This window comes from Sceloporus undulatus, chromosome 2 (assembly GCF_019175285.1).
Source record: "Sceloporus undulatus isolate JIND9_A2432 ecotype Alabama chromosome 2, SceUnd_v1.1, whole genome shotgun sequence".
Lineage (NCBI taxonomy): Eukaryota > Metazoa > Chordata > Lepidosauria > Squamata > Phrynosomatidae > Sceloporus > Sceloporus undulatus.
Window position 1 is genome coordinate 25,728,225 of NC_056523.1, and position 13,249 is coordinate 25,741,473.

Sequence of the window (13,249 nt, forward strand, 5' to 3'; positions counted from 1 at the left end):
CCTCTTCACGGAGACTTATTCCTACTGTTAAAGCCCATAACTGGGCAGAAATATTAAGGAAATCATAGTGCTACATACATACTCTCTTATGTTAAGTTCTGTTCCTTCTATTTAGTATTGAGTTGTGTTAGGGGGAAGCAGTATGCTTTTGGTCATAAACACACCCAAAGAGCTTGACATGACACCATAATTACTAACTTTTTGTTATACAATAAGCTCTTGGTTCTTCAGGAAGTTTCGAGGATGGCTTGTAATATTTGGTGTTACTATAGGTTTTTTTTGGGAGGGAGGTGGTGATGCTTGGCAGGAGTTTGTTCTATAATTTTATTCATTTTATAGTTTCTGATAAGTATTTCTAATACTAATATTTAGGCACCTATAATTTGTTTCTAAAGAAACATTTGGAATATTATTTTTCAAAAAACAAGTTAATATGTCAATTGAATGAGAACAGAATAAATCAACAAACTGAACTGGGTATGGAAAAAAATTGGAATTAATTAAAGCAGGGAATATATTAGCCATTTCTATAAGGCCAAGTTATCAGCTAGTTACTTAATATCTAGCATTTTGAACAAGCTGATATTTCTATGTTGCATTAAGCAATAACTATTTTATAAGTTGAAATTGATGCAAAGGACCAGGGGATAAAGGCAGGATAAATTTTAATAACACAAACATAGAAAAAAAATAAACAATTTCACCATTTATGGTTTTAGCATTTATAGGGTGAACCACTTTGGCACAGATGCTTTAGCTACATTAAATAAAATGCCCATCAATGTACTTTTAGCACAAGATCAAGTTGCAGGGCAAACTTGGGTACAGTGAGTCAATAAAAATGAGTAGTAATTAATTTGTTAAATTATACCCATACAAAGAAACCAAAGTAATTATTATTGATTATTTTTATTATTATTTTTATTAGTATGATTATATAGCAATGTGAGATTTGCACATTTGATATTTCATGAGGGGACTGGCGAAAGAAATGAATATATGCACAATATAAAATTTATGTATTACAATGATTTAAGTTTAACAATCTATTATATAATAATATAATTAATGTAATAATGAATGAATAATAAATATAGGACCCACTCACAAATAGAATGCAATGCCAAAACCTAGAAGCTGTTGCCAGCGATTGAATTTACTTCCTGTAAGGTGTATCTCATATACTAAAAATTTATATTAACATGTTTCTCTATTTTGTGAATTGCTAGGGGACTCTGAAGGAGAAAGCTCGGGCTGATGGCTATCATAGCTGCCAAAATCAATTGAATTCCTGGTCAAGCCCTCAGAGAAGTATCCGAATGTTATGCAACAGAAAAAAGGAAAAATGATGATACCCTACACTTTAAAAACAAAACCTCACAGGATAGGGGAATGTTTACAAATCAATGTATAATGTTTTAAACTAATAGTTGTTACGATTATTAATTTCTAATATTTTGTTCTATTTTATTTTTAATGTTTTACAGAAAACATGTAAATCAAAAAGGGTTAGAAGCATTTTTACCTGATATTAATTTTTGAAACATATGTTACAAGTTTTGGTAAGAAAAATGATTTTAGCTGACTAGTCATCCAGTTATCGTGGTGCTGAATGTATCTAGGAGAAGGAAAGGAAAACAAAATATCATTAATATGAATTTTCACAGAAAGCTTATTACTAAAAATGCAAGCCAGAGCTTGTTTCATAGTATTTCGTCAGTATAGTACTCTTCAATAATACCAAAAGTCATGGAAGATTTTTCCTAATTTGTGGCTGTGACCAACTAAAAAAATTTGAAATTCATCTGGAATTTCATATTCAATTTGTCCAGGATATCTAAGTCATGAAAACATCAATTCAATCTGATAGTGATTCAAGGAAATAATTAATTGAAGGACTTCATTATAACATTATAGCCACCATAATCCATCAAGATTATTTATACACACAGATTCAACACCATTGGCTTGAAAATATGTTCTCCTAAAATCCCCAAAAGCAAACCTTGAGTTAATTTTATATAAGGGAGTAGACACTATTTTACTATGTATTGCAATAATAGTGATTTTGGTATTCCACAGCGGGTCTGGAATCAAACCTCAGTACGTATACCAAGGGGCCATTGTACACGATCCTAGATGCATTACTTGAGCTTAAAATTAATATATGCGTAAAAGTTAATTTATAAGGAACAACAAGAAAAAATAAGATGATTGTGGAGAAAATGAAAAATCAGTTTACAGAAATTGATATGTGTGTTTAAAATATGAGTGTCATGAGGAATATGAGCGTGGAATTGTAGTCTGTCTAGTGTCCAGTCCTCTATTATATCTCTGTATAACAACTTATCCCTCTTGTGTCTGCTACCCATCCAACAAGAGGAAAGAAGCAACCATATCACTTCATCCAACTTCCCCATTATTTTCAAATGGAGATGATACTAGGTGCATCATGAAAGGTACAACAAAATTTCCATTGGCAGTCAATCCTCATTGAACCTTGGATGGAAATAAAAAAAGTAGTGTAATTCATTTGTTATGCTGGAAGATTTTTTTGCTTTACAATAATTAGTCCTGGTAGTAAGGAGAAGAGATGCTATACCTTCTATCCATTCTTCAAAGGAGTTTTTGCCACTGCTTGCTATTTATTTTGATAATCAAGATACATTTCTCTCTATTACTTTTGGGGAATAGTTTTGTAGCAAGGCAACAGAGGAAATAGGTCTCCTTTAAAAATATTTGCATGTGTTCTCAAAATTGCATTGGTCAAAAACTATAGATTCATTTAAATAAGCACTAGTAAAGAATTACTGATATAGTTGTAGCACTAGAATTCAGGCTGTTTATGAAAGAGCTACATGCTAAGTCATGATTCAAAAACTTATGTTCATCACACATATAAACTCTGTGATAACTGATAAAAGCTTAGCATGCATAAACGTATCATCATAAATCTAGTAAGATCACCAGATATGCCTTCAAAGTCAAGTGTTTTCATGAAATCAGTTTGATATCCAGCTAGTATTTGGCAAAGTACAGTTCTCATGTGAGAAATCAAGATATGAATGGATAAAAACCGCCAAAAGCTAGTTTTAATGTATTGTAGTAACTTTAAATAGACTGCCACTACTTTATTTGTACCAATCTTTTCTTAACATTACCACATATTACTGAGCAATTTTGAAATGTCAACTCTGCCTCAAAATTTCCACAGTTTATTTTTGTTTTCTTTTCCCTTTTTTTTTTTTTTTTCCTTTTCTTTTTAGCTGGGAATTAGAATGTTCATTTATATCTGGAGAATAAAAACCAGGCTTCCAAAAGCGAGATGTTTTCAAAGCATCACTATGTGATCATAATTATAGTGCACATTTTATGTTCCTGATTAATGTGTCTGTTACCAAAACTTTGAAGTACAGCCTAGACACGTTGTTCCAAAGGAGACACCAGGGTTTTTTTTTACGTTTAAAAGAAAAATATTATCTAGCAATTATTTAAAATTCTTTAACTAATTGACAGTATGAATTAGTTACTTCACAAGTTCAAAACAGTAATGTAAAATTTCTTCGTTTGCAAAAGAAACTGTCTAACAGTACCCTAAATTTAAAATAAGGCATCTTGTTCTCATTGAGAAGAATCCAACATATCTCCTAGTCAATCTTGCAGCTTTATGGGCACTTCTTTCTTTGGTGTCCAACTGCTACATCCTATATGCTGATCATCAAAAAGCTTATTTCTTGGGAAGCCACGAAAGGCTGCAGACCAAAGAAGACAGGACAATTTGCACACTACTCTCCTAAAAGTACACAAGGTTCTTGTGGAAGGTAACTTGTTTTTTTAAGTAGCTCCCATATTTTGTGTTGAATAATCTTCCAAGAACTTACCTTTCCACATACCATCTACAATCAGGATAAAGTACTTAAAGCATGGGTTCCCAAACTTTTTGATTGCAGAATCCTTATTTCTATGCGGAGGCTCCTAAGAGGACTAACCTATGTCTTACCAAGTTAATGGTGTTTAGGAGTATATCTAAGATTATTCTTATTCTTTAATTTCTCAAAAAAAAAATTTCTTTCATTTCCTGGATGGCGCACAGAGCACCTGGGAAGTGATGTAGAGCTACGGGCTTCTCAGAGCACAGGTTGGGAACAGCTATCTTAAAGAGACTATCTTTGCTTGTCATAATTAATTTAGGTCTAAAAATGTGCTTGCATTGCGTGAATGCTGAACTGACACATACTCTAGTTGGTCTAACTTTCGTTTATTGTACAAAACGAAAGGCAAAGGACTGTTACCCACTTAAATCTAGCTTATACTACAGCATACTCATTGACAGCAACCCAGTGTGGTATTTAGCAAGTGTGGATTTAGTTGGAGCCATAACAAATAATTAGAGCAAGTATTTGAGTAGATTGGTCATGAAAAAACAATAGCCCAAAAACAATTTTTCCTCTTATGGAAACCACAAATTCTTACGTACAGACTAAAGAATCCTTGCGGCTGGTACAGCGTTGTAGTGGGACCAGACAACTACATGGCTTCTGTCGTACAGGAGAAAGGCTAATGAAATATCCATGGAGAAACTAAATTTTTAATTTGCAAACTCCGCTCTAAGCTCTAAGCTCTACAGTCATAGCAGAGTGCATATGTTCAAACGTTTTTCATGGGTAAGGGGCACGACATATTTGCTTTCATTTAACGTATCTCATCTTCTGAATGATTTTAAGCAACTGGGAGCTCGATTTCTACAGGCTGATTCACAGAGCTCACTGTAATCATCGAGCAATTTTATCATCTTATCATCTTCCCAATTTGAACCACAGACATAGTAATAGATCCTGACTGGTTTGATCCCCCTCCCCACTGCCATTATCTCACCTTTTGTGTCATTTGTAAGGTAGCTCTGAGAGCATTTCTAAGAGAAGGCTATAACTACCATAAAATCTCATCATCACACTATCTAAACCGCTGCTCCCAAATGTTGCTCCATGGACCAGTGTGGTCCCTGAGCCTTGCTGCCATTCTTTTCTAAGTTTCCAGGAAAGAAAGAAAACAATTGTACCCAATGGCAATGTGTAGTGATGGTTGGTGACATGCTGGAAAATAATAATGGCTGGTTCCCCAGAACCCTGAGAAGCACTGATTTAAATTATTTGTTCAGTCACAAATCACAACTATGCCACATCACAACCTGCATGAATATTTGGGGAAAGGAGCTATTTTAAATTTTATTTTACAAGCATGGCATCTTATTTTGTTGTTCTACAGTTCTCTGCAAGACCTAGTTTTACTTTGCTATGGTACTGTAAAACAAGAAAAAAATCTCAATATGGCCTGCAAAGCCTATAAATTAACTTGAACTTTTTAAGGAAATACATTATTTTATGACGACGTTGTTTTAACCATTTCATATGCAGAATTCACTAGCCAGAAAGAGACTATTACGCTTATGTATGGTAAAACTGTTGTCTCATGTCTCATCTTCATATAAATCATCACTGTTTTGAGGCTCCAAAGTTTATCTGTCTAATCAGGTTGCAGAAAGTGTGGCCTGCAGACCAGTATGGCAAATGGATATGGCAAATGGATGCCACTTTTGCTACTCTTTGAAGCTAATTCCAAACCACTGCCCCAAAAAATGGGGGAGGGATTGCCATTGTTTTTTAAATGATTTTTTGCCTGAAAACTGTGTGTCTGGACCCTTCCCCACCAAACCCACCCAATAACTTTGTTTCCAACCAGATTCCTTCTCAAAATGGACAGGAAGTGAATATTATTTTTATTATCATTTTGGAGAGAGACTCAAAAGAAAAATGAAAGTATTTGGAGTATGGGTGGTAGCCCAGAGGGGGTTTATGGTGGGGGAAAATGGTCATATACATTTCCCCCCGCCCATCTAAATCTAATTTGACTATACAATTAAATAAAATGTGGCCATGGACAACAATTGTGCTTAATTATGAACCATCTGTACTGACAAAACAAACACTACTCATCTCAAAATACGTATTTGTGGTTAACATAACCATTGCCGATCAGGAAAACTCAGTCAAGCACACGCATCAAACGTAAAACAGCTCAAATGAAACCCTTGGAGCCACACGTTAAAAAAATTTATACATGATTTCAGGCACAAATGGTTTATGTCCAAAAATTAGAAGTTAAAGGTAGTACCCTCGACAGAAGAATGGAAGCGAAGAGTACATGAATGTTAATAATGGATAGATTGACAATGTATATCGAAGGGAAAAACAAACCAAGATTTGAGAAAAAAAATGGGAAATGGATCAAAAAATGTGGTATCAGAGCGGGTAGAATAATAATATAAATTATGGTATTAGATTACAATAGTAGATTTCATAGTTGTGTATAATGTGTTTATTTAATCATGATAGGAGGAAATATGAACTGTTAGATTAGAACTATTACGTCAACATCTATATAGTAACAATGTAAGATCTATTCTTTAATATCTTTTTTCTTTTTCTCTTCTATTTATTTATACCATTTCTTGCTAAACCAGATGTAACGAAACTTAATTTAAAAAAAAAGAGGGGGAGGAGTTAAAAGAATCAAATAGAAATGAATATGAAAGACCTCTAACTATTACTTTAACTGCCTGGCTTCAGTGCTAGGGAATGTGGGATTTTAGTTTATTGTGAACCAGCGCTCTCTGATAGAGAAGGTTAAATGTCTCACAAAACCAGTGTGTTTTCATATACGTTTGCTCCTGGTATGTCTAGAAATTTTAGCCAGAACACTGCCCCAAAATCTGGTACTTTATCCAAGGGTCAAGTACTGTATTTTAATCTTATCAAAAAATGGCACCCCCTGCTAAACGGCTAGTGAGCTAATCCATCCTGGGAGCATCTAAAGAGGCACTGACCATCCTCTCTCGCTCCATCACCCAACCTTTAGGATGAAGCACACACGTTATGCCTGCATGAGTGTTGTAATTTTCTAAGTTCTTTGGCACTGTTTTCCTTTGCTTCATCCTTTACATCCTTTGTCATGTCCCCATGTTTTACCCTCGACTTATGCAGGTGTCATATCAAAATCCCACAATTCTGGCCCCCCAATTGTGCTCGTTATACACAATGTTGACTTATGTCGAGTATACATCCAGGTGACCAGATGCCCCCTTTCCTGTACATGTCCTACATTTCAAAACTTCTGTCCTGGAGGAATTTCAAAAGTTCCTCCTTTGGCCATGATTAAGAAGCATGAATTTACTTACAGTTCTGTGAGTGTTTTGAGTTTTTAATCATGTCCTCCATTTTCTTGAAAGACTACATTTTTGGTGTCTTGTCTCCTTTTGCAGTTAGGACATCTATTCACCCTCATATATGGTAATGTAATATTATATAGCACCAATCAGTAGAAAGAGTCTATATATAATACTATTATTTAGCAAATGGGTTATTCTAAACACCCATTATTTCGCTAAACTACCCATTATTAATAAAAATTATTAACATATTTATTAACTAAACATATTTATTAATCAACATGACATGATAATGTTACCAATGAAAAATCCTCTACTGACTGGTGTTTATCCTAATATTAAAATATATAATGTGCTTGAAAAACTGGACATTCAATATTTGTTTGACAACCCTTGTGATTAATCTAGCTCTCCTTCTTGCAATGAGTTTTAACAGTCTAGATCGAGAACAAGATAATTGTTAATAGTTAGCTTAACTCTCCACAAGGGCTAATAAAATAAATAAATAATATGAAAGATAGGTAAAAAAGGTGTGTAGAAGTGAGCTCTTACAGAATTACTATTTCATTGGCACAGAAATCTAGGAAACAGGCATAACAGTAAATAGCACGAGGACAATCCCCAATATGTGCAGTCAGATAAAAAGTAGTATCTTTTTTAAAACACACGCTTGTGCTGAAGTTATAAGGAATCCTTTGGGGCTATTTTATGGCTTGGTTTTAGTTTAGAAGCATTTGGAGGTGATAATCAAAGTTAACAGATAGATCAGTTTGACTATGAATACATGGCTGGGGAGGGGGGTCTAAATTCCAGAAAATAAAATGTCTTTCAGTGGGACATGGCTTTAAACATCTGTTCGTTAATTTGTCATTAAAGGTAGTGCTTCAGTTCTGTATCCCAGTTGGGCTGCTTGTACTGTATAAAAGTGCATGCTTTTAAGGCAATAAAATAATAGAATTTCTGATCCTTGGCTGAAAAATGGGAGAATGGCTACTTTATAGCATCCTATAAAGATGTCATAAGCTTCCAATGTATTTGAAATATGCTAAAAAAAAGGAGCATTAACAATTCAAGGTGACATAGGTTTCCTCAAAGAAATTTCTCAGTTCTTTCTGGATCTAGGCCCCTTCCCCCGATCTTCAGAAATGTTAACCATTTGAGTGTCGGGAAACATTTCATTAACATTGCTTTCCTCAGTTAATGATGGGGCGTTTTAATTGGCAAGCTGCAACTTAAGGATGCATCTGTCATTAAAAAAAAACTGTTGCTGAGAAAATATCTTCTGACAATATTTCAACAATAGTAGCGATATATTTAAATTGCCATTATTACTTTCAATATGACACAAAAGGCATCCATATGAAGGCTATGGCAATACAGGCTGAGTCCCCTTATCCAAAATGCTTGGGATTTTGAATTTTGGGGGATTTTGGAATATTTGCCATACATATTAGATATATGGAGTTGGGACTCGCGTCTACTTGAATTTCATTTTATTTGTATGATGTTATGCACATACCTGAGGTAGTTTTATAACTAATTTTTATAATTTTGTGTATATATGAAGTTTGTGTGCATTAAAACCATCAGAAAGGGAAGGCATACTATCTCAGCACCCATATAGACAGCTTGGGATTTTGAAATATTTCAACTCCACTTGCATGAACCTTTACACTGAGTGAAGTGTATAGTAAAAGGTACATGACTGTCTGTCTAGAATTTTAATCAACCAAAAGCCCCAATTTTAACACAATAAAATACAGAATTATTCTTCTAGGTACCTGCTATTTAATCTACACTGAGGAGCAAGATGCTATGTTTAGAGCCTTATAATATCCCTCACTTAGTGTTAGAAGATAATACCCTCATTTGTAGCACCATAATGCAAAGTACAAGCATAACATTATGGACAAATTGTTATAGCACTTCTTCAGCAGCTTCCAATCCTCATGGAGGAATAAGCCATTTTTTGTCTTCCTATTAACTTCCTCCAATACTTCAAACAAATGTAACAAGTAAGCCTATATATAAGAAGAAATGGACCATAATGGACTTCTGTGTGCATTAATATATGGAGGAAAAGGTACTGTTTTATTCACACATAACAGTAATAATACAGTATACAGTACATGTAAGAAACAGGCAAAACTCAGGTAAGACTAAATGGAAATGCACGGTTGCCTTTTTTCTTCTAATGGTAAATGCTTCTCAAGAAAATAAAATAAATATAACATGTTCCATGTGCAGTATAGATTCAGTATAAATGTAGACGTTTATACAAAATTAACCAAAAAATTGACCCGGGATTGAGTTTCCAAAGTGTCTTTGTAAGTACTGTACTTTACTTTTGTCAAAAAAAGGGACCACCTCTTTCTCTCACTAGAGTGGCAAAGGAGGAAGAGTTTGTTAGTCCATCCTGGGAACACCTAAAAGAAACACCAACCGCCCCCCCCCCCTTACTCTCTCCACCATGGATCACCTTCTTTGAATGCCTGGGCAGGAAAATGACAGTGGTGGAAGCTCCTTGGTGCTTCACCTCAAAGGCACACAATCAGGCTTTGAGGATAAGAGTAGATATCTGCATATGCTTGCCAGCTTTCTGGGTTAAAATCAGGCAAATTTACATATTAAGTTAAAGGCTATAAACACTCCTGATGTCGGTCCAAACCACTTCCAGCTCGGGACCGCTTTAACTGCCCAGGCTCACTGCAAGGGACCTGGAAGTTGTGTTTGTTGTGGCACTACAGCCTCCTGACTGAAAAGGCTAAATGTCTCACAAAACAACAGTTCCCAGAATTCCCTAGAATTGAGCAGGGCTGAATTTCTGCATGTGGTTGGATCGTAGCCACCAGTTTCCTTACTTTGCCTCTTCCTCCTTTTTTTTTGATATGTGTGCATTTTCTTAGGCCTACCTGCACATGGTTTCCTTCCTCACACATCACACAGCCACAATTAACTGTACTTCCCTCCTCACCCATCCAGCTTTTAGGGTGAACCCAAAAGTTATGCCTGCTGAAATTTTGAAAGTTCTTTGGCATCATTTTATTTTCCTTTGTCCTTTAGATCCTTTGTCCCATGTCCCTATGTTTTACTCTTGGCTTATGCAAAGGTCATATCAAAATCTGTAATTTGGGCACCAAAACCTGCCCTCAACTTATACATGAGGTTGACTTATAGTTGAGTATATATGGTATGTAATGACTCTGCATGTCGCAATGAATGAATGAGACACAGCCTAATGAAAAGCCACACCTCTGTCCCCTCCAGGTATAACTCTGTGAAGGATAACCAATACAGAGCATAATATTGTTGCAGTATTAAGACTGGACTTCACAATTCAGTAACAGGAGAAAAATCCTATTTTGCTGGAATATGTGGACCCTTAATATTCTATTCCTTGATAACAGTAAAATGTAACAATTGAAGAAATAGAAGGACTTTAGGCTCTAAAAATCTAGTACTGCTGTTTTAACCTATAGTTTTAAACTGTTTCAGTTCCACTTTTATTCTGTGCATTCTTCCAACCCTGCCTACGCCAGGCGTTTATATCCAATAATGCAATGACAACTTTATGTCACAGAGATAGTACAGTAGAAATGAAGATGACAACTTTACAGCACATCACCTGGCCACAATGCAGAACAAGACAATGCTCAATGCCTGAAAGTGACATTTTAATATCCCTGCCCCATTGTTTTTTACTGTTATGTAGCTGCATGAAGACACCATCTGAGAAGGGAGGGCAGAGGATCCCTCCACATCTGCAGTCATATTAAAGATTAAATAGGCTTGACATCTTAGATAGACCTATCTTAGGAGGATGTTTATTCAAATCAGAGGGACTCTCTAGGGTTTAGGCTCAGAATATAAGGGTGGGAAGTCAGAAATCACTTCAGAAATTATATGGTTTTCCTGACAAGTTGCTTCAGAGGGGGTTTGCCTTTGCGTTCCCCTGAGGCTGAGAGAGTGCGACTTGCCAAAGGTTACCCAATGGGTTTCATGGCCCAGTGAGGATTTGAACCCTGGCCTCCATAGTCCTAGTCCAACACTCAAACTACTATGCCACACTGGCACCGATTTCCCTCCTTTACTACACAACAATTACAGGTGTACAGGAGCCCACTCGTTTCCACTCTGGTAAGACAGCGTGGCATAGTGGTTTGAGTGCTGGTCTACTACAACTCTGGAGGCCAGAGTGCAAGAAATTATTATAGGTCCAAAACACACTGCAGAAACAATCCAGTTAGAGACCGCCTGCCTTTAACTGCCCTGGCCCAATGCTAGGGAATTCTGGGAACTGTAGTTTTGTAAGACATTACGCCTTCTCTGTCTGAAAGCTCTGGGGCCACAATAAACTACAATTCCCAGGATCTGCTAGCACTGAGCCAGGGCAGTGAAAGCAGTCTCAAACTGGGTTATTTCTACAGTGTGTTTTCGACCTCAGTCTGTAAGGCACCATGACAGCCAGTGTGGTGCAATGGTTTGAGCATTGGACTCTGCCTCTAGAAGCCAGGGTTCAAATCCCCGCTCAGCCATAGAAACCCTCTGGGTGACCTTGGGTGAGTCACACACTCTCAGCCTCAGAGGATGGCCATGCCAAACCCTCCTTTGGAAAAACATGCCAAAAAACCTCTGGGATAGGTTCCCCCAAGGGTGCGCCATAAGTCGAGAACTACTTGAGGGCACACAATAACAACAATATAAAGCTTTGAATTCAAATTAGAAGGGAAATATCTATTTGTTATACTGCAGAGGTTGAAAAAGTTACTTTATTAGATGACAGCTCCCACAAGAAGAAGAAGAAGAGGAGGAGGAGGGGAATCCTATCCCTGGAGAGAGATTTGAATGTTGAATTATGACTCTGGAGATCAGGGTTCAGTTCCCAACTCAGCCAAGGAACCCACTGGGTGACCTTGGCCAAGTTACACTCTCTCAGCCTCAGAGGGATGGCCAGGGCAGCAGGGCCCTCTGAAGAAACTTGCCCAAGGAAACCCTAAATGGGAGGCACACAACAACAACAACAAGGGCAAGCTCCCTGCAATGAAGGGGACTGGATCCTTTTTAGTGGTGCCAGTGATGGTGACCCTTACCTGGGCACTTGAGAGGGCAGAGGGAGGGAGGGAGGGAGGGAAGCAGGCCAGGGACCCTCCTATGGACCCCAAAGCCTCTCTGCTCCACCAAGGCAGAGGGAGAAAGAGGAGGAGACTGGAGCAAGGAAAATGGCGGCCCTGGGGCAGCAGCAGCAGCCACTCAGGGAGGCGAGGTCCTCGTCGTCGTTCTCCGTCGCTCTCCTCCTCTTTCCCTCGCCTCAGAGATGTCTCCCAGCCTCTCAGCTAGGCCCACAGCGCAGGAAAAGAGGCGGGTGGCGATGGTTTTGTTAATGGCGCCTCAGGAAACCTCAAGGACCGCCATAACTGTGTTTGGGTTTCCCTGGTTACTGAGTGGGCGGCCACTCCAGGCAGCAACAGCAGCAGCAGCAGCGGGCCTCTAGGAGCTCCAGGTGCTTCTGCACTGCACCCATAAGGCGGTTTGACACCGCTTTGACTGCCCTGGCTGCATGCAGCAGGGACCTGGGATGTGTAGTTTGGTGGGTTTTTGACTGTTGGACTACTATGGCTCTGGGGATTCCCCACACTGACTGGGGGAGCCTTAGGCAAAGTCACACTCTCTCAGTTTCAGAGGGAGGCAATGGCAGACTTCAACAACAACAATAAAAATAATGTTGTTTCATATTATTGTATCTGGTCTGTTAGGTTTGAGTGTTGGACTCTGACTCTGGGAAGCCAGGGTTCAAATCCTTGCTCATCCATGGAAAGCCACTAGGTGATTTTGGGCAAGTCACACTCTCTCAGCCTTAGGGGAAGCCAATGGCACATCTCAACAACAACAAAGCATTTGGACCCAATGCAATAAAAAACAAAAACAAAATACTATTCTAGAACATGGCCACATAGCCCAAAAAACCCACAAAGAAACTATGGATTCCGGCCATGAAAGCCTTCGACTTCACATTTAAACTAATAT

The 13,249-nt window shown here is 37.6% G+C and overlaps 1 long non-coding RNA gene across 1 annotated transcript in view; it reads right to left on the reverse strand.

Moving 5' to 3' along the window:
- LOC121924352 overlaps nt 1-12,659 on the reverse strand; it is a 24,236-nt gene extending 11,577 nt beyond the window's left edge. Inside the window, exon 1 of the long non-coding RNA XR_006102575.1 lies at nt 12,316-12,659. This is a non-coding gene — a long non-coding RNA (uncharacterized LOC121924352). The remainder of the gene's footprint in view (nt 1-12,315) is intronic.
- Nucleotides 12,660-13,249: the final 590 nt, after the last annotated feature.